Source organism: Heliangelus exortis, chromosome 3 (assembly GCF_036169615.1).
Source record: "Heliangelus exortis chromosome 3, bHelExo1.hap1, whole genome shotgun sequence".
Classification (NCBI taxonomy): Eukaryota; Metazoa; Chordata; class Aves; order Apodiformes; family Trochilidae; genus Heliangelus; species Heliangelus exortis.
In genome coordinates this window covers 39,588,901-39,611,899 of record NC_092424.1, presented here as the reverse complement: position 1 = coordinate 39,611,899, position 22,999 = coordinate 39,588,901, and the positions used below count along the sequence as shown (strand labels likewise).

The 22,999-nt window shown below is 39.9% G+C and overlaps 1 long non-coding RNA gene across 1 annotated transcript; it reads left to right on the top strand.

Moving 5' to 3' along the window:
• The first annotated feature begins 700 nt into the window (after window positions 1–700).
• LOC139794543 (uncharacterized) lies at window positions 701–18,129 on the top strand. The gene is made up of 4 exons (XR_011725171.1): window positions 701–828; window positions 1,983–2,159; window positions 16,127–16,214; window positions 16,825–18,129. It is a non-coding gene; the product is annotated as an uncharacterized lncRNA (long non-coding RNA).
• The last annotated feature ends 4,870 nt before the right edge of the window (window positions 18,130–22,999 follow it).

Genomic DNA, 22,999 nt, shown 5'->3' with positions numbered 1-22,999 from the left:
AGGAAACGTGGATCCACTGCAGTCCATTCATCTGTTCCAGTTTACACTGAATGAATGTCCTTTGAAATGAAGCAAGTGGTGCACAAACGTAGAAAAAAAAAAAAGTTTCTTTTCTTCAGAAATGACAGTATTCACTAATTCACAACAGCCAATTTCCTTTTTTCTGCCCCCAAAGCCTTGTCCTTACCATCTCTGAGAGACTATAAATTGATCTTTGTAACATCTCCAGAAGATTAAAAATAATCCAGGCTCTTACAGAATGCAGAAACACGTTGCTCGTTCCAGAATTGAGAGGTCCTCAGAGAGGTGCAGCTTTAAAGTTAACCCAAGATAACTTTAGCATGAGTGTTGCTCCAGTCTTAACTTTGCCATGTCCAAGACATGATTCCTTAGGAGTCAGTTTCCTCAAATTTCAGAAATATTGCCAAAGAGAGGTTTTAAAAAAGAACAGGAGCAGGCATAGCAATAAAGACCTTTCTTTGCAGTGAAGTATTCCCAGTAAGTTGGCAAGCAGAATGAGTTGAGGCCACATCAGCTGTAGAAGCAGAAATTTTGATTAATATTGGTTTTGCATACCACAGTATAACATTTCCACAGTCTCCAAGGAGGTCCTGTAAAGATCATGTAGCAGTTCATGTGCCAGAATATCAATGCCGACTGAATTTTCAGGTCTGTCGTTTACTTTTGTCTCTTCAGATAGGACAGATCAATGTGCATCAAGCAATTTACAGATGGACCAGTAACTGTGAGCCAAACCACAGTGCTTTAGGAATCCAGCAGCACGAAAGTGTCAAGCTGTCAAGTCTCAGCATCTACAAGCTTCCCTGGGTAAGCTTCATGGTACAGCCTTACTTGCCAGCAAATGGGCACTTACTGAGTGCTTACAAAGAAGCTGCCCTTGTCTCCTGAGATTGTTCTCTTGCCCTGGGGGGATACCATAACTCTGGCTCATGCTGTTCAGTGCATGAAAGTTTGTGCATAGCCCCTGAGATTGGTTGGCTTTTGGGGAAAGAAGGGTGCCCCCAGGAAGAGTTGACATGGTTGCAAAGACCCTAGTGAGTCATTCAGAGCTTCATCACACCTCTGTCATCACAGATTTTGAGGCCTGAATAGCTTTTTGCTGTTTTTAAATACAGTTTCTGTCCACATCTTGTGGACAGAAAGATAAGAGATAGTGATCACCAATGTTTTAATTAAATAATTAAGAATTTGAACTGTTACTTCTGGGTTAAAGAAAATACATTGTTTTATTAGGAAAGCAAATTCTACCTCTCCTCTGAAAACATGCATGAAGAAATTCAGCTAGTACAATCATCTGTTTGCACAGCAAGCCCTTAGACCCTGTTTTCCTTCTTCCACATGGCTTTTGTAGCCCACCTGGGAAATAAATTACCAGGTAGTGCTAGTTAGTAAACCTACAAACAATCATAAAATTTCTAACTGAAGAGTGATCATCAAGTACTTACAGGTCAGTGATCAATCCCTTAATTTTCAGAAATAGAGGAGATGGTATTATCTGGAGAAAAGCTCCTTCCTTTTCCTTTCCAAATACACCATTATAAGCCAGTAATAAGTAAAAAAATTGGGATCTGGTTGAGTGTTTGCTGAAGCCAGTGGAATGTCTTTACTTAATCCCAGGGCACTCTGGTGGCAGCCCTTCAAACCTTTCAGTTCAGAAAAAGCACCTATGTCATAAGTACCAGTTATAATATATAAGGTCCCAGTTATATTACTCCATTTTGTGGGACATAGCAACAGCTTTGAAGATATTAGTATGGTTCAATAATTTGCAGAATAAGGATGAACTTACAGCCATAGGCATAAGATCTGTGTCAAACAGTGCCTTAATATTTAGCACACCATGCTGTTTGCTGGACACAGGATTTTTGCCAAATAAGCTATGGGTTGGTTTGACTTTTGGAACAAGGGTCTGCTCCTGACAGCTTCTCATTGCACCTTTTTTTTTTCTTTTTCTTTTGCAGTTGAAGAGCCTAAGAATGTTTTGGTGGTTCTGCGCTCCTGGTGCACATCATCACCTGTGGCAGCCAAGGCCATCTGAACCAGTCTCTCATAGGCTGGCTGTCAACTGAGGAGTTTCTCATGACACAATCAAGCACATTTCCAGCAAATCACAGGTGTTCTTTACATGGCGTGAGCAGGTGAGAGTATAACTTTTCCAAGCCATGATGAAGTTTGGTAGCTGAAACACAAAATCCAAGTTTGGCCTGAGATCTGAATCTGGCACTGTGCTTCGTCATCCGCCCCGAGCCAAATCAAACTGCAGTGTGTCATGAAAACCAAACACCACTGTGCTCTGGGTTGATTAAGATCTGGATCCAGCTATAAGCTTCAATGAGGAAGCTCCTCTCTGTGCATGTTACAGGGGTGCTGATGCACAACATATTCCCTCATTAACCAGAGGTGGTGGTGCTCCGACAGAAATTTAGACACCTGCACCTAAAAGTCTACAGGGAAGAAACTAAAATTCTGAGAAGGCATTGGGGGATGCAATATAATTACAACTTCATGTAGCTTTAAGAAAAGAAAGAAAAAGAAAAGAGAAAAAAGAAAGAGAGAGGGAGAAAGAGAGAAATACATAAGCAAGACCCATGGGTGGTTCAAGTTCAGAGGCAAATCACTTCTTCTGTCTTTTTGGCTGTCTCTTATTATTAGTTTAAGAGCTGCCAGGTGGACAGTAATTCATTTAGCCCACCTGTGCTTTTTTTGAGGGGAAAAAAATGTGAAGGATCTGTTCCATATTTTTCAGGAAGTGCTCCTCACCTTGGAGTCACAGAGTCATGGGTCTGCAGCCCTATGAGCACTTGCAGGACATCTGTGGCATGGCATGCCAGCCCACCCAAGCCATCCGACTGCCCCAGCCATCCTGCTCTTGCCTTCTCTCTTTTTGTTTCTATTGGAAAAGGTTTGAATTTTTCTTTTAGTGTGTTTGGCACTTCTGGTAGAGCCTTTGACATGGAAAAAGGCTCATCTTTCAAATGCCTGTGGCACTCCCTGTGAAAGGTGATTTTAAAAAAGCTGTTTTATTTTCCTTCCTGGCAGTAATATCAAAGGAACAATCAGTGCCTGATTCAGAGCCAACAATTTATTTCCATTATAATAAACAGAAAACAATGGCATGCTGCCTTATTAGTTATTCACTTTCCAAGTCAACAAACTTGGAGGGTTGGGATGAGATCTAACCTGAGATATGCTTTGATGTTTTCAGTTTGGAGAATTGGTCTCCTAGCCATAATGCTGAGTGATGCCAGTTCAGGAGAAAGAAAGCAGTAATAGGGCAGAGGAAAGGGAGAGAGTCACTGAAAGCACAGGGCATGGGGTAGCTGCTGGAAGAGCTAGATATAATGTGTCATGATGGTGGGCTGGTTATAAGACATTGGAGTAGTGATTGTGGTACTTGGGAATCTCACATCAGATGTCACACGTAAGCAAAGAGCAGCAGCTGAATTGATTTTGGCATTTGTCATGGTTTGGGCCCAGCTGGTGTCAACCAGGACTCCATTCACTCACAAACACCCCACATTGTGGAATAGGGAGGAGAAAATCCACCCAAAGGCTCATTAATTGAGATAAGGATGGGAAGGTTTTCACTCCCCAATTACAGTAATGGGCAAAACCAGACAGGCTCAACTTAGGAAAAAAAAAATATTAGTTTGATCTATCAGGAGGAAGAGAAAACATGAATAAATTATAAAATACCTTCCCCCATCCCTCCCTTCTTCCTGGGCCCAAATTACTTCACTCCTGCTTCCCCCTCAGCAGCACAGGGTGAGAAGGAGTGGGGATTTAAGATCAGTTCACCCCATGTTGTTTCTGCTTTTCCCTACTCAGGGAGAGGGCTCCACACTGCTTTCCCACGCTCCAATGCAGGGTCCCTCTCATGGGAATATTTCAAGAACCCCTTCTACATGAGTTCCTCAGGAACAGACTTCTCCTGCTTCAGGAACAGTCAGCTCCTCTGGCACGGGGTCCTCCGTGGCTGCAGCTCCATATCTGCTCACTGTGATCTTTCATGGGTCAAAGATCCATGTCTGCCCCACCAGACTCCTTCAGAGACTCTTCCACCATTCTCCTCCATGGGCTGCAGGGGAAGAGCTGCCACCTCACCACAGGCTACAGGGAAGTCTCTACTCTGGCACCTCCTCCTTCTTCTTCCTCACCAACCTTGGTATCCCTGCTCTAGCATTGCTCTCACCTAGTCCTCTCCTCTCCTCTAAAGGTTTTTTTGTGGATTCCTCTCCCCTTCTTGAATATGTTACTCACAGAGGAACATCCAGCTTCTCTTATCTGCTCAGCTTTGGCCAGAGGCAGGGCTGGAATTGGAAGTGAGGGAGCTTCCAGCAGCTTCTTATGGGAGCCACCCTGTGGCCTCCCACTACCAAAACCTCTCCTCACTAACCCAAAACAGTGTTGATAATTTGATCTATGCCCATTGAGGATCTAGTTCAATACAGGCTCAAGATCAGCTACTGTACTTTAGAAGAACAGACACATTCTGTGGTGTTTTCACTCTGTGTTGTGGAGGTTAATGGATCCGAACCAGATATGCATAGCAGCCCTGGGTTCTTGCCCTTCTCTCCCAAGAGCAAGCTCTTAGTCTTCTATCACTGTCACATAAATGTTGCTTTGTAGGGAATACTGCTGAGCAAAATGATTTTCAATATTTGTCACTGTACTTTGTTGTTTGAGCGCTAATTTCACATGTGTATAACATTGCAGAAGGGAGAACTCCTCAAAGTAAATGTGAGAGTTGAAGTGCTTTCAAGTATTTTCTTCTATGTCCTCAATGGAGCTATGGAAAATTATCTCAGAAGAAGGTCTTGCAGGTGGGGATAAAAATGAAAGGCAAATATCTGCTATTTTTCTTTACAGAAAATTGTGACCAACTTCTTTCTTGGCATCATGATGCCAACAAATAGCAAAAAAAAAAAACAACCCCAAAAACAACATCTTCCCCATTGCCTGAATGTATTCCTTCTACATTGCCAGAACAATCAAAATATCTGTATTATTTCACAGAGCAGAAAGCCTGAACATGATGCAAAACAATTGATCATTCTTATTTATTAGTAATGTCTCTCATGGACAAGCCACTCCACCTGTTTTGGACTGTCTTCTAATAAACATAGAAGTACATTAAAACCACTTTTTTTTTTTTTTCTTTTTTTCTTATTTTTTTTCCCTCATAGGATAGCTATGAGCTGCCCAGAGGGTTTGTAACTGTACCCAGATTTTTAGAGACAACTATAAGTAAAGTAGAATGTTTCATCTTTCGGTGAAGAACTGCCTGTGAATTGCAGGGAGATACATACCTGTTGCCTAGATGTAGATTTTTATTTTAAGGGAATTTCTGTTGGGATTTTTTTCTAAGAGTGAGAATATTGCAGAATTCTCCAATGCCAAAAAAACCCCAAACTTGCCAGTCTTAGGAGGTGCAAGACAAGCTGCAATCTGTTTTAGAAAAGGTATGGCATGGTGATCATAAACCATTATCTATGAGGTAACCAAATACAGCATAGAAGAACAAAATTATATATTAGGAAGAAATGTCTCCTCTGAGAGAAGTTGTTTAGTAATAGTTTTTTGTGTTATTATCATACTGCCTTTAAAGAGCCAAACCCATAGTTACCATGGAGTAGAACACCTGAAGCAGATGACATCGCACAAAGCATTAGTCAGTACTTCATTGGGCCACAAGAGTAATCTCTGTGATGACAATTTTCAGAGAGAAAAGTCATTATACTGGATCCAAGCCTCAGAGATTTTCTTGAACTGGCACTTTTCAAAAATATCTACTTGCAGTGATTGGCACTCTGTCACTTGCACAGTGCAGAATAGCACTTTCAAATCCTGCTTGAGCAGTTTTCTCTCCTTTGAACCCCCTTTCTTATTACCAGATGCTCAGTCACAATCTGGCCCTCACTCTTCCAGTCCTTCCATAAATGGAAGTAAATTTCCACCAGAAGTTTCTTAAAAGACATAAGGAAATTAGAGAAAGAATAAACCTAGAGTTCTCTCATGTAGCTGAAAAGGCCTCCAGTCAGATATTGCAGCCAAATTCTCTTTCCTGTGCTCTGTTGCAACATGATAAGCCTTTTTTCTAGCCTAGAAATTCTGGCTCCTTGCTTTATTCCATCCGATCTCCCTTCAGTAGAGGCGTGTGATCCCTAGCCTTGATCCTCAAACCACAATAACCCAAGCATCCTACAAAAAGAGCTGCACTTTTTGCCTGTCTGCATTTTCATTATTCCTTTCTGGACAGTAATAGATGATGATGAAATTCTTTTTACAGAACTACAAGCTTATCCTCCCTCCTTCAAATGCTGGTTCTCTTTCTCCTGCGCTGTTAATTTTACCTCATCAGATCAATCTTTCTGTTGGCCCCCACCCATTTATCAAGCCAAAAGTCAGTCTTTCTGCTGGCCCTAACTCATTTCTCAAGCCAAAAATCTGTATTTCTGTAGCCATGAAGTCCCAGAGCACAACATATTCTAGCATGAAGTGATATCAAATTGGCAATGGCTGAGGCCAGCCTGGATGCTGCTTCTTGTTAAATGAGGCTGGGCATCAGTAAACAGTCACAGTAAGGAAGCTTCAGCTGGAGCCATCACATGTTCTAAAAGGAGAAAATGCCTAGCCAACAATAATTCCAAGTGAGAATAAAGTTGTTGTTTCATAGGTCATTAGGAATCATCTGTGAAATATTTGTATTTTACTTGTCATTACCATGAGTTCAGTAAATACTTATTAATGTACAGACTGCAAAGGTCTTCACTTGGTTCACCAGTGCCTTGCCTCTAAAATCTTGCAGAACAGATGAAGGTGGGCAAGGGAGGGATATTGTTCCTTCCAGCCCACAAGCATGGAAGGCCAGGCAGCAAAGCTTTTGGATGAGGTCCGCAGACACATGCAGAGCATCTGTTAAGGAGGTAGGAACTGAGAACAGGTATCATGAATCTTTTACTCCTGGACATCCTTTTGATGCAGAGTCAAATCCTACTCCTATGAAACCCCTCTATAAACAGTATAACTATGCACAGGCATATGAGAGACACAGTGCCTGTTCTTTAATCAGTCATGTCAGATTTCCCTGAAATCTGTTTTATATAACAGCCAGACAAAGCTTCTCAAATCTACAGCCAGCATTATTTGGTCAGGGCATGGGGGTGAAAAGCACAGCATTCAACAGAGATTCCTTGGAGTATCTTTAAGATCTTGGATCACATAAAACAGTTCCCTCTCATTAAAAAAAAAAAAAAAAAAAAAAAGGAAAAAAAAACCCCAAAGCACACAAACTTACCATTGTTGAGTGTTTCTTAGTGTTTCTTTAATAGAATAAGAAACAAATTTGTGACCTTGTGGCCCAGAGGTGAGAACACCATCTATAAACTTGCCCAGACATAGAAATACATTCTGCCTGTCAGTAGGAGTTTGCCATTGAACATGTATATAAAAAAAAGCTGGTGTTACATTAGGCCAACATTTTTTAAATGCCACAGCTCATTTTATATGCTGTAAACCTTGTTAATGTTGCTAACAAGAAAGTTAAAAACTCCTACCTATAAAAATAGGAATGCCACTGCTAACCAAATAAATATATGTGAGAACCAAATATTCAGGTACAAGTTCTGGAATGGCTCGTGTGGCCAGGGAGGGAGAAAGAAAAAAAAAACATTAACCTGAGTAGTTGCTGTTGTTATAGAAGCTCCCTATAGTCAGCCAAATTTTCTCCCCTTCAGTATTTGACTTAATTTCAAATGGTCCTTGGCAACTTAGCATGGACAAAGTGGCTGGTCACTTCAGAAGTTAGGGCAGGTGGGTAGTGAGGACCATGCCAGCAAGGACAATTCAGCCCAGGAGACCAGATGGGGCAGGGAGAGGTTTCCTCCTTTCTAACTCAACAACAGATTGTTAAGGTGGCAGCAATGAGGAAAATGTTTCCCCCAAAACAGGCCACCTACACATTCTGGCCTCTCCTGTTGGCTCTGGATCCAAGTTAACAGACCCAGTTTGTGCCTGTTATATGCAACGTGGGATGTATCATGAATCTTTTCAACAGGCTGGACTCTATAGTAGTTCAAGGTTCCCACTTCCAGGGATTATTTTTGGGTTTTGTGTCCTACTGTATATATTTATTGATGAAATTTTTCAACTCTATAATGTAAGAATTGAGACCTACTCCTAATGTTGAGCCTTCTGACATCAGTTACATGGGCTCACCTCTCTACTTAGGACTGGCAAATAAGTTTGTCCTCTAGTCTTTCCTTGTGACAAGCAACCCTTTCTTTTCCTGTTTTGTTTTCTCCTGGAAATTATGAATGAAATATTTTCAAAGATATACTGTTTACTCATCGAATTGACTCTTTTTACATATTTTGACAACACAAAAATAATTATACATTTGTTAATGAATATCAGTATAGAGGGGGTTATTCAGTGAAGAAAACTAGGAGGGAGAAAGGTGTTACTTTCAGCTTCCTGTGAATGCAGGTTTTGGCTTTTTCCAAGAACAAGTTCTTTACAGTCCTTTTCCCCCATTGGTGTGTAGAATATGATATGAAGCAAACTCCTATTTACTTAAGCATTAGTTTCCTGATCCCAATCCCAAACTGTTTATGGATCTTATCGAGTGTAGATCAGCTGCCTAGAGGAAAACTGATGCCTTAACCCCCTCCCCAAAAGGATCTGTCTAAACAGGGACAACTTGTCAGGGTCCTAAGTGCACTAATAGGCTTTGATTGCCCTTGCCCAAACTGCACCTGGGGCTACCAGCCACACCTGAGAGCCCCTACCTACACACTTTCTCCTCGTGGGTCTGTGGAGGTATTTCATCTCAGGTCTTCGGTAACCTCTCCCTGCAGAAGCTGCACTGAAACATATTTCTCTCTAATTCTAGAACTGGTCCTCAAAAAAATGAGCATATGAACCAGAACCATTTGATAGGGCCCTAGAATTAGAAGCTACTACTTCAAGACATACCTCAGTTTGTTAGGTCAGTTTGTTAGCCAAGCTTGCTATGTCTGATGTCCTTAGAATTGCACCTAAGGACATCATAAAATTAGAAGAGTGACCATGCTATCAAGAGTGGTTTGTTCGTCTGTTACACCAAGATCACTGTGAAAGCAGAAAGCTTTGGGATGCAGCCTAATGACCCATGCTCTTGAACCCCACACCAAGGGGAGCAGTAAGACCAATGAGGGTGTTGCAGAGCTGGAAGTCCATGACTGCCAGCAGGTACAGAGGAGCAGCAGGAAGAAGGATGGTTTCCACAGGCTTACAGTACTGATAACTCTAGACCATTGCCTCACAGATTACCAAAGACATAAAAAGTGTTCCAAAAAAAGACTGTTAATTAGAAAAGCTAAGAAACTTGTACCATAACAAGTGTTTTGTGGGCAAGGAGTTACAGGAACCACCAAGAAAACTGCTTCTCTGAACCTCATGAGTACCTTGAATGCGTCTCCATCTGGGGTAGGAAATGAACCCTATAACCATGGCTTCCTAGTTACTATAGTCCAAAGCTTTGTGAAAAACTAACTCTGGGTTTACATCAGGTTTTTTGTCATTTGATGTTAGGTGTTTGAACCTGGTACCTGTGTTCTACTTGTGAAGTTGTGAGTGTGCGTGGCTCTATATTCTCTTACTACAAATTTCCCTATAAGTAGAAGGTTTTAGACTGGATCAGTGCTTTTCTAAAGCAGTTGGGTGGGGCATATGCAGAACATTATAGTCCATCCCTGTTCTAAAATTACAAACAGTAGTGATATTTAGTTGCTATAACAGTTGGGATTCTCGGAAGGCTTGCAGCAGTGATGCATCTGATGCAGGCAGTATTCTTAACTGGAAAATAAGAGCTGTAGGACAAATAGGAGGGTGATGCTGAGGATCTGCTACATGCTGACATCATCCTCAGCCTGCTGCTTGAGTGGGAGAAAGGCTGAGGGGGCTGGTTAAGCCAAATGACAGTTTGATATTTTCCAAGACCCATTTCCTCCTATGACATGATGAACATTATTGTGATACTGTGACTATCTGGAAGGTATTTAGCATATTTGTAAGGTTTTTCATACACTATGTGATCCACAACTGTAAATAGTGTTGCTGGCAGTTTGATGTGTGGCTGTGTAGTTAACATGGGCACAAGAACAAGGTGCCCTTGCTTCAGGCTCCTGTGGATATCTGGAGAATGCTTACAGAGGCACAAGGTCATGGCTATTAAAAAACAAACTGGTTGTTTGGCTTCTGCATGGACTGCAACACTTGAAACCTCCTCTACATAAGCAAAACTTGGCAAAGTTTAGTAAAGACCTCTTCACACACTTCCTCCCTTTTCAGTTCTGACAGTGGAAAGGGTGTCTCTGGGATAGTTGGAATCCATTAAGGTCTATGAGTTACTTCATTAAAAAGGCCAACTTTGAAGACAGGATTTAGATGTTTCCACCAGAATACAAATAAAAAAGCACTGCTAGGTGTACATGTGAATTTGAGAATATATAAATACATGCATGTGCTTGCTGTGTAGAAGCAATAATTTCTTTGTAGGTAAATTCTTGACAATAAAAATTGTTCAGATAAGGACCAGGTCTTAAAAAAAACGCAGCTTTCAGCATCCTCCAAGAGTTTAGCAAGATCTGATGTAGCCCAGCAACTTGCAAAGTGAACGCCTTGTTGCTTGTTACATGTTGAAGTTCTCAAATATCATTATCAGAAGCTTTATCTGAGCTGACTTTGTGTGCTGTGAGCGCTTGGATTCTTGTCTGTCTTCAACAGCTAATCATAAGGGTTTTGTTTTTTTCTCTAAGTTTATGTTCTCCCTTCCTCCCCTCACATTCCTTTAATTGATTTTTTTTTTTTCTGTTTTTCTGTGGCAAGGGCCAGCAGTGCCTGTCCTGTTCTTGGATGGTTCTGCATTTGTCCCTCACCCAGACCATTTGCATTCAGACTGTTTCCCATACCTCACTATTTTTAGTGAGACACACCAAACCTCCCACCACCCAAGGCTATAGAGTCAACTTTCGTCCAGCATGGCATAACTAAGGGAAAGAGCACTTAGGACTTTGAAGAGGATTTGGCACCAGTTTTAGCAATAATTAAAAAAAAAAATTAAAAAATTACTCACGATATAGATGAATACATTTCATGCTCAGTTCTTGATTGTTGTAGCCACCTGTTGGTCAGCATTGAGGAAGGATTGTATGACAGCAGTGTACAGAAAGCTTCATGCTTTCTTTAACATAAGCATATCTGAAAGAGTACATTTGTAAACCTTTGTGCATTTATCCAACTTCCACTATGACAGAATAATTACTTCAACTGTCCTGCTTCTTGGGGTAGTGGTGGTGGTAGTGTGCTTCTCCAAAGCTATGGTAGACACTGAACTCTTTTGGAAGATGCTTTTCTGTCTTCACAGAGAGATTGTGTGCATGATTAGAAAGATATTGAAGTGCTGGAGCCTGTCCAGAGAAGGGCAACAAAGCCACTGAAGGGTCTAGAGCAGAAGTCCTACGAGAAGCTTTTGCGGGAAATGAGGATAATTAGCCTGGAGAGAAGGAGGCTGAGGGGAGACCGTATTGCTCTCTACATCTACCTGAAATAAGGTTGGAGTGAGATGGGCGTTGGTTTCTTCTCCCTAGTAGCAAGCAGTAGCACACGAGGACATGGCCTCAAGTTGTGCCAGGGGTGGTTTAGACTGAATAATAGGGAAAATTTCTACACTGAAAGAGTTGTCAGACACTGGAACAGGTTTCCTGGGGTAGTGGCAGAGTTAAAATCCATGAAGGTATTTAAAAGATGGGTAGATGTGGTGCTTAGGGACATGGTTTAGTGTCAGACCTGGTAGTGCTGGGTTAGCAGTTGGGCTTGATGAGCTGAAAGGTCTTTTCCATGCTAAATTATTCTATTAACAAGCAATTAATGATTAAATTGATTATTGTTTTAAATCTAAACAGTAGGGTGATATATTAAGATTAATATTGTTGGGGAATGAAGAAGGTAGCTAATCCAACTGAGAAATCTACTTTTTTGTTGTATGGTTAATCAAAAAAACACCCCAGCCATTTACTTCAGCTCTTCCAAATTTAAATCAAATTTCATGTAACTACTTGTTCTGTTTGAAATGACTCAGTTATCTACAGGACTGAATATAGTATGCTCACAGAAGGAAAAATTTACAGGACTTTAGCAAGAATATTTCATTTTCAAGGACTACTGGTTACAACTTTGTGAGAATTTTTCCTTTTTTACCTCCTCTTTAATCACAGTACTGACTGCAATTTATGAAGCTATGTTTCCAGGATAACATGCTGAGGTGATGAAGACCACACTCAAAATTGTATGCAGCATGGGAACCATCATAATCAGGACTTCACCACTGAAGTCTATGAACAATTTTGCAGACAGTCATGTTGTATCTTGCCAGGGGCTTTCACAAATTAAAAATCTATTTCTATATGAATTTGAAATCAAAGCACAACCATTTAAAGCACTTATGTTTTTCTCTTCACCTCAAACTTGCACTGTGTTCAGCATTCTCATTTGAATGCACAGCAGCGTAGAGTCACGAGAAAGATGTTTTCTTCAACAACCAAATAAGCTCTTTTAATGCTACTGTATTTCTAACATAAGATACTAAATAAAATATAAGAATGGCAAACTGTTGAATTCTTTTTACCATAAGCCCTCTCCAAAGGTAACCAAGGCAGATGCAAAACCTGAACTTACCAATGCCATGTACTTCTGTAGATAGCATTTTCACATATAGTACACTTTTCCTTTGCCTTGGGATTTTTCCACTCAGGTTAGGCAGGTCCCAGTGTTTCTGCATGCATGGGTTTTTTAATCTGTAGGATGTTGCCTATTCAGACTTCAGCACTGGGGCTTAACTGTTAATTAAAATAATAGAGTAATGGCTGCTGTTAAATATCAAAGGAAAAAAAGAAAACATAGAGAAGATGAAAACAGAGGAAATGAAGAATTTATTTCTAGTTGTTTTGTATCTCAGGAACACTAAAATTAGTCTGTAATTGTCCAGGGAAATAATATCCCAGTTCTAGAAACAGAGAGGTTTGCAAACGAATTTGGGAAATGGGATTTTCTTGCACATTGCAAGAGAACCTGTGAAATTTCTTTGCTTATAAAACTAAAGTAAATAATTTGATTTGGAAATTCTGACCAGTAAAACATTGGATGTTCTACAGGTGTTACAGTCATGAGTAACATTTCCATTAACTGCTAATTTATACTGTTCATGAGTCTGGAGGTAGTGAGGGAAAGGGCAGAGTATGTGATTAGCTCAGTAGCCTTTTCTTTGGCGTTTACTTATGTAACAGCTTGGATATTACTCAGTTCTTACAACTTTGCAGTTCATTGGGTCCCTATTTCTTCCCTACAAATAGAGAAGGATCCTTTCTGGAAAGTTTTAGAGACATTAGTCAAAAATATACAGAATAAGCCCCTTTCAGTGTGGCTTATCCCCACAAACGAATGAATTATTATTCTGGAATCTCCAGAACCTGGGTCTCATGCCTTGAATCCTTTACTTTGCATCACTTTACATCATTTGATGACAAGCTCTTTCTCTTCCTGCTTATAATTCAGGAATCCTTCTAGACTAATCATGCCTGTAGACAGGACCATCCTCTTTTGATGCCTTTTTCACTCTGAAAAAATCTAAGAAACGTGAAGAACTTAATTTCAACATGAGAAGTAGTCTTAGAACCAAAGTCAAGATCTCCAGGCAAAGGAATAATGCAGAAAGACAGACTTCTTAAAAGTCATCCATCAGCAGAGTCCAGTGCAGAATTAAGTGCTTAGGAAAGCAGTAATTTATATATAGCTAGAGTCGGAAGTCATCCTTAAGTAAAAAAAGGGTAGGAAAGAGGTTTAAAGTTTGAGTTAATCTTTGAGGTCCGTTCCAACCTGACGTTCTATGATTCTATGAAGCAGCTTTCTTCTTTTGCTGTTTTTGAGATTATGGAACTTGGTATCCTCATGTCATGCTGTGTGGTAAATGCAAAACACTTGTTAATGCTTCACTGTTTTTCTGATGCTGTTCAATGCTATGCTATATTAGCAGTGATATATGTTGGTATGTGAATGTGTAATGGCATTGTGCTCAGCAAACAGGGTTGTATGGGTTGAAAGAGAGGAAATCATACAAACTTTATGTCTCTGGCTCACTTCCATAACTGGCTTACCCTGCCTGGATAAGATTTGTTACTTGTAGAGCAGTGGCTGCCTGGTGAAATGCTGCAGCAGCAAGCTCAGCCTGTGTGTCAAGCAGCAGCCTTTATTAATTGCCGCAGTGGGTGGAAAATACATTAGCCTCATATATTACTGTTGGGGATTGGTGGTGTCCACCCATCTAGGTTTGCTGCAGGCTTCTAAAGCTACATTTGCATGGAAGTTGCTTTTTGTTGTCCTCTTATTTTTTCCTTTCTTTGTCAGGAAACATTCAGCATTGCCTGGGGTACCCTTACCCCCCCCCCCCCAACACACACACACTTTCCTGCAGCCTTTGCCAGCAGAGACACAGAATGGCAGAACCCTTACAGTAGACTGAGGTCATTCATGATGCAAAGTGGAGGAGATAGATTTTTCAGTAGTCATTCTGCTGCACTTTTATCTGTTTTCAAAGAAAAAAAAAAAAAGGTCTAGTAAAAGGATAACAACATTATTTTTCATTATAATATTCTCAAAATTTTCCACCTTTCTTTATCTTTCCATCTTTTTTTAATTTTACCTTCAGCTGAGATGTCTGGAAACATCCACATTTCAGTACTGCCTGAGCAGTTTTTGCAGAGGTATCTGCTTGGGGTGGATACAGGAAACAGCAAAACCTTCTAATGTCTTCTTTATATAGCTGCCTATATCTGCTTTCAGCAGAAATGTTGGCAGTCAGTGTGTGCTAGCGTTTTCCCAGTGGTTGTCAGTACAACTATGCAGGTGATATTACAGTGGGGACAGAGCTGGCAGAAGGAAAAATTCAAAGAAATCTTTCGGGCAGCCTAGCTGGTTGTGTCACAAAGTCTGCCACTCCAGCAGAGGTCATCTGGATGAATGGGAACCAGCCTTGGAAGAGCAAAGCTCAGTACTACTTTCTCAAGGGAAAACTTGTTCATGTTGTTTTGTCCTGAAACAAAAAGGCTTTTAGCTTCTCTTTTTTGGGGGGGAGAAACCTTAAAATGAGATCTAAGTTTTGGGAAAGAACTCCCAAACTACTGATTTTGAAACATTTCAACTGCCAGATCTGTGTCATGAGGGATCAAAGAAGTGGAATCATGACTGGCAGAAAGAAATTAAGATCAAATACATGTGATACATACATGTATCAAATACACAAAAAATGTGGCTAATTTGAAAACAAACCCTTGTGCTTCAGGTGTTAGACTCTGATAGGAACTGATATGGTGAGAGTGGCAAAGAAACCTTGAGTTCATTTCAGCCAAAATGTGGAAGGGTTTGAAAAGCATTAGCTTGTAGTTTGAGCCCCAAAGTAATATTTAACCTTTTTACTCTCAATGGTACTATGTGCCATTTTTTAACATAAGAAACAGCTTAATTTGGCTCTTATCTTCAGAGTCTTAAACAGGAATTTGGTCTGCAAGAAGACCATGCAGGTTCCCTTGCCAGCATTACTTGCTCTGTTTTATGAGTGCATGTGATGACCCGTGTGCCTTCATATGGGCTGTTTACAGCTTGATTACAAAGATAAATGAAACATGGCTAAAGCTGTTAAATTCCAGTGTCCCCCCATTGCACAGCAAGTCATGAACTCTACTGAACAAAATAAATTTGGAGAGAAAAGTGATCTAAAGTGTGTATCTTCTAATAAGGGCATGTCATAGTCTAAAGTAATATTTTCCATTATGAGTTTTTATGCTATTGCATCTGTTAATGAAAACTGAACTGAAATTGTGGATCGTTCCATAAATGCTAACTGAAACAAGATGGTTCAGTTCTAAATATCTATCTCTCTTTAGGTTTCAGATAATGAAAAACTTTATATCAAGGAATTCAGATTAGTTTAAAAAAAGAAATAAAACCAAAGCAAATAGCAACAACAAAGCAAGACCCTCCTCTAAGCTTGCTTTTTTTATCTGTCCTCCAGTTCTGGAAGAGGAAATTCTGCAAACCAACTCTGAACTCAGGAAAGGGAGGTACCAGCAAACTTGCTGTGCTGTAGCAAAACACAAAAGGTAAAATATAACGTCATCCAGAAGTCTCTGCACTCAGTCACGCAACTTTGAAAGCTGCAGCTCTCATCCAGGTCACAGCAGTGTAACTGGATGTAGAACACTCTCACCAAAGAGCAGAAATTACTAAGAGCGCCTAGAGAGGAGCATTAAACACTGCTAATATGAAATGCTCTCTTTGTGTCAATGCATTAATGGGTGGAGTGTTTCCTTTGCATTTTCTCAGATAAAATACTTGTTGGAGTGTTTCCTTTGCATTTTCTCAGATAAAATACTTTTTTCTAGTGGTTACTCACTCAGATTACTGCTTCTAGAACCGAGCAAAGGTAAAAGGATTTGTTCTGCCTTTGCTAATTCATCTGCTGAGCATGTTTGTTTCCAGACAACATGCACACTGAGTAGTATTTGCTGTACTTTATTTCTGTATTCTGCTCATTGTCCTGTTTTGTGCAGCTCAGCTCCTGATATGTGATTAAAAGTTTTAAGTGACACCTAATGCCCTGTTAAGTTGCTAATTCCTACAAAAGCATCTGGAAATGATATCTGACTCTCTGGGTGGATTCTTGGAGGAGTATTAACTTTAGCTGTAATTCCCCTTTGCCTTCCTTCCCAGTCTTGTCTTCACTCCTTCAAGAGCTGACAGGGAAAAATAAAGACAAATTATAAGACAATTGATATAAAACCTGTGTGTCTGTAAATCTAAGTTAATACATGTGAAAGAAAGGAAAAACAAAACTGGAACAGTACTGGGAGTTATGTGATGGGAAATCTGGAAGATTTTTGTTCCATCTTGGATTTGAAGCATAGAACAAGAAATTTTTATCTGATGAGAGTCTTACACCAGGCAATGAAAACCACAGATGTACAGCTCTTTTCTAGGGGTGAGAAGAACCAGGCTGAAAAAAACTGGATAATTTTGTTTATCTGAAAGGAATTAACTTGATTAACATTATGCAACCAAAGGTCATTACAGATAGCATCAGTCAATCAGTAGACAAAAGCTTCTAAAGGACCTAATGTTCTACAAGACATGCAAGACTCTTTGCATCTAAATAACACTTCCTGCATATACTTCAGAGTTAGTCATTAAAGTTTGCCAGCGTGTTGTGTCTGATTTAAGAATGCTGATTTCTAGGAGACTTAGGATCTAGCTGGGCATAACGGTGCTTCTTGTGAGTTTTGTCACTGTAAAAGTTATGCAACTGGAACACGTCTGAAGAAATTATTGGTTGCAGATACCTATATTTGATGATTTAGGTAGGTTAAGAAAAGGATTAATAATTCAAATTCTTTGTGTAATGTATTATTGACTATACATTAAACCCACACAAAGGTAGAACAGCAGACATGGCTGGAAGCCATTTGGATCCCACCTCTGAAATTGAGGTAAGGATTTACATCTAATCCCTTGCATTTGAAACAAAAAACATATGACTTCAAATCAGGAGTGGGGGCAGCAGTTTTCTGGTTGTTATAGAGGAATCTGGGGCATAATAGTGCTTGAGTATTTTATTATGGTATTACAGGGAACAGTGCCAGGTTGTTTTTGATTTCTCACTTTATCTAAATTGTTCTTCAGTATTATGACCTGCATTGTCTTACTACAGGGATAGTAAAATCCCAAACATGCAGACCCTGGTATTAGCATAGCCAAGCTCCATGTAAAACTCACAGTAAATCAGCCTCACTGCAGCCAAACCACATGTAAAAGCAAGCTGTGAAACAGACTCAACATCACCAAACCACATGTAAAAGCATGCTGAAAACCACCCTCCTCATCGCCAAATTACATATAAATCTGTGATGGAGAACAGTCAAGGTTTGGGTGTTTATTGGAATAACTCAAGGCTGTGGAGAATTCCCCTGCACGGGACACCTTCTTTCCCACCTAATGTCTGAGCAACTTCATCCAACAGCACATCAGACTGAACAGCTACCAAATTTTAAGTCATCAGGTAGGAAAAGTAGGAAATAAATACAACTCTAGTAGGAATGTATTCATCACAGTGGATTTAGGAGCAACCAGCTCTGTATTTGAAAGTAGTGAAAGAGCAAAAAAATCCTGCTCAGGTGGCGCAAACAACTAATTTTTTTTATTGTCTGATTCTGAAAAAATTTAGTTATTCCCACTAATATATCCCTTTAACCTCTTTGACCACATAGGGAGATTAAGTCAGTCAAGGGCCAGAAAAAAACGTCTGGCTCCTCTGATTCATCTTTCCATCTAGAAATGAGTGCGATGCAATTAGTAATCCCATTTTCAGTTGTCCTGACTTCAAAAAGCCAATTTAGAAATGTTATTAGGTGAGAGAGAAAATTATGAGAACTGAGCTTACACTGCACCAGTGTTTCATTAACTTGAAATGCGCTCAGCTTTTAAAGGGCCTTTTGTGATGCATTTCATGTATTATCATCATTGCAGTTATTCATGAAATATTTGGGGAGTTTACAGACTTTTTCTCACAGTAGGTCTCAAAGTGCTTTAGGAAGGAGTTGGGCATCTTGACCTTCACTACATAGCTCTAGAAACTGTGACAGGGAGGCATGAAATTACTTGCCCAACATTGTGCGGGAGGTCAACCGCAGATCTTGGCATGGAACCTGCATCTTTTGAGCCTACGTTTCTAGCCACTAAATATTATTCTTGGTTATCTGCTGTAGTAGGAATTCCCAGTAATGGCTGGTGTTTCATGCTATCTTAACAGAAATCTGGTGAATAAACACTGTTTGTGGCAGCAGGTTTCTTCTTATATCAGTATGAAATATCCAGTACTCCAGGAGCCAAAGAAGGCAGAAAATGCTGCTCACAGAAGCTGGTAGAAACGCATTAAAGGGTGTGCTCAACCAACAAGGGTTAGTTTTGCTTTTCTCCTGCACTGTTTTGTTTGAACATGTTGTTGTTTAATATGCCAGTAAGGGAGTTTGGGAACTGACTCCTGTGCGCTGATCCAGGATTCCCCAGCCTTTGACACACACTGTGGTTATTAAAATCAGGGGGTCACAGTTTCCCCCATGTGAAGCAGAGAGACTTGGCTGGCTTAGGTGGAGACATTTCAGCACATGTATAAACTGAGGAGTTGCCTAGGGGAGCAAACTTGCATTCGGTGTAAGGAGCTATTAATCTATTAAAACCACTTTTAGATTTCAAAATTAATTTATTTGATCAATAGACTTTTCCCTTTTTCAGTCCCCTGGCTGAACAGTCTGTCAGAATATCAATACCATAACTTATTTAAATGGTTTGCTAAGGTCTCTAAATGCAATATTTGACAATTCATTTTTCTCTTACTCGTTCCAGGCTTCTCTTTGCAGTTGTGTCTGATTGAACATTACCAGTACTTAGAGAAGTGTGGTGCCAGGATAGTACAGAGAAGTAAGAGGGTATAAGAAGGTGCATGGCTGCTAGCCCACTGCATGGTCCAGGTTGATACTTGCCCCATTCTAGTCCCAGATGTTAATTGTCAGGTGAAAAGAGCAATCAAGAGGAAGCCTCTGAGCATGTTTTGCTGTCATCTACACCTCTTCTACTCCTATAGAAAATAACAGCATCAAGATCCAAGGTAAAAATCTGAATCCCAGTTTTGCTATTTATTTGAACTGCTTTTAATTGTTTTAAGAACAAGAGTAAACAAGTAGAGAAGAAAAATACTTGAAAGTGTTTAAATGTGGAAGATTTGCTTTTACTACCTGTGATTAAGCGTTTATGTTCTACTTGTCACTTCTATGCTATTCTGCTCCATATTATATGGCTATGTATGTTTTTACATCTCATTATCTGATGAACTTTAACAAAATATGTGAACTAAAGAACAAAAAGCCAAACAAAGCCCACATTTACTTGTGCCAAATCTTATCTCTTTAATATAGAAGGTTAATTGTGAACACAGGCACAGTGTGGTTAAAAATATTCTTTCTCTCTCTGTGAAAATTATAATTGACTCTTATAACTATCTCCACCACCGTGAAATCAACATTTATAAGTATATTCTGCTTTATGAAGCTAAAGGCTCTGCAGATGGTGATGTAGATTAGTATCCTCTGGAGTACTGAAGCTTGTCACTTCAGTACTCCACTAGATCACTGTGGATAGAGTTAGTTTTTCCCACTTGCAGTTCAGTGGGAAAATCCTTCCTGGATCTCAGCAAACGTCCCATGCCAGGGACTGATTTGGCAAGGTCAGACTGAAAACATCTCTCCACACTTACTTTAAGCAAGGCATGGCCCAAACCCTGCTTTGTCCAGCTGTCAAAAGCCTGAAGTGGGAGCTTAGGTCAGCCACAAAGACCCAGAGATTGATCAACTAGAAATACATCCATCGGAACTTAGGAGCTGAGGTGTCTCGGGATCCTTCTCTAAGCTTTTCAGCAACCATCCCTGCCAGAAATACAACAAACACCCAGTCTTTTATTAGCCCCTTTGGTATCTAATAAGACTTGGGTTGACAGCTCCAGCTCCTGGATTCCTGCTGTAGCAGCCTGCCTCTGCTTGTATGCTCTTAAGATAGGAGTGTGTGGGGGCAGGACCTGTTAAATACAGAGGCAGCGGGAGAAATGGGTTCAGAAATTTCCTAGTGGAAGCTGGGAAAGAAAATTTAATTGACAACCCTACCCTTCTCATGAGTCCAGGAGGGAAAATTAATGAGGATTACTTAAGACTTTAGAAACAGATAATATAGGAGTTCAGAGCCACTGTGCATGCAAAAGAGCAAAACTACTCTTGGAATTCCCTGCTCACCTTGAACAGACTTGGAAATGAAGCCCTTACCTACCTCATCCCCCAGATCCTGCAGGGTGCAAATGAAATCTGAAGGAAAAGCAGCACAGTCTGATCTTCTGTTCTTGGTTAAGAGTTGTAGAACTAGCACTGAAGAAACAGTGTTTCCTGATTTGTGATCTGAAAAGATGAAGTGGGAGTGAAATAAATAGGAAATTCTATGAAATCCTTATGCAGAGAATTTTCTGACAAGCTGCAAGAGGCTATCAAAATGGAGAAAATTTCCACATCCACCATACCTATCTTAAAGCCTACATGTAGTAGCATAATTCAGACTTCTATTTATTTGATGGAAAGATTCACTGAATTTGTCTCCCTTATAATCAGGCACAAGGGAAAACCAAATAGCCCCAAAATATAAGAGCACTCATTTAGGGGTTTCCTTCTCAGTTTAAAAATAACCTAACCTCCCAAATGACCTTGATACACACAATTTTGTTCAGCTTAAACCCTGAAATTTCTCAGCCTGTGTTCAATCCTTAGAATGTGCCCTTTGCCTTCATACTTATTTATTGGACAATCAGACCTAATTCTTGCCTGTCTTTGGAGCTCATAACCTCAGAATATTAGCACTAGGGAAATGTGGAGGGATTTGCTTCCAGAAGGGATGATTCTCAAATAAAAAAGTGCTTTTGGGTGTACTGACTCTAATTATCCCTGCTTTTTAATCTCTCTTCCAATGTTTCATACTAAATTATCACATTTCCAGAAATATTTGATGACCCTATTTTTATTCTTGAGTGGTTTTATCTCCAAGTCTGTAACTTGTATTCTGGGTAATCCTGTAAACAGTTGAACCCTAGACTGTCAGATTGTGGGTGATTGCTCTATTTTGTGGACCTCGTCAACATGTATTCTGGAAAGATCACCACCAGACCAAGGAGAAATAGGGGAGAATCTGAAAGTATTACTTCAGACTGGTTTTCTTTATAGTATTCCCCAATGGTAAGCTTGCAGTAATGTATAAAAACAAAAAAGGTAATTAAGAAATTTACATCAATCAAAGCAACTAATCAGAACAAAATGCTGATTTCTGTCTCCTATTCTGTTTCTTTTTGGATGGAGTGTAGTTGCTGTTATGCATGCTGGTCTTCTAATCCTTTAATGGGGGCACAGGCTTTTGAAGACTTCCTCTCAAAGGTGCTATTACTGAATATATGCTTCTAATTTAATTTCTGATGGCACATTACAGTAGCCTGAAGCAATATTAGGTGTTGGGTTTGTGAGAAAAGCCCAATGTTGATGTTTATCAGATGACCTTTTAAAGGGTAATGTGGGGGTTATCCATTGGCAAGATTAAGAACATATGTAGGTCACTTTTCCCAGGCATTTTTCTTACTATTTTTCAAAATCCCATCTATTTTTACCCAAATTCAGCCAGGTACCTTTCATCTCTGGTATTTTTATGGACATTAAGAAACGAGATTGAAGTAAAGTGTTTGCTCCATTGATGTAATTTCCACTTGAAAAGTCAAGAAAGCTTACATTCATAAATATATGGTGTCAACACAACTCTTACAGATAAACTTGTACTTTCTGTTATTTTTGAAAATTTCAGATGTTTACAGCAGTTTTACCATATTACTTTCCCCTTCACTGTCTCTCCTTACAGAAACTTCTTGAAACACTATGGAAAGTAAGTGAATTTTTTTCACTGAAATTCAGCTTTTAGTGCTAAACCTGGACTGGCATTAAAACCTGAGGCTAGCTGCAGCTAAGCACTCCTTGTGCTCAGTCTCAGATCTCTCCTCAGAGGTCTCAGTGTTCAAGCAATGACCTGGTGGTAATGTCCTACTATGGAGCTTCTTGTAGCTGGGGGTTTTGATGAATCCATTATCCCTGTTACAGAAGAGAAGGAGAGAAGATGGACCTGCCTCAGTGTTGTGCCTGTGAGTACCCTTTGTGCTGCCTTGGAAGTTCAGTATTTCCCATCTTGGTTGAGTCCTTGCCAAAGACCAGCTGCCAGTTTTTCCTGCAAGTCTTTGAAAATGTATTATTAACAAATAATGTGTTTT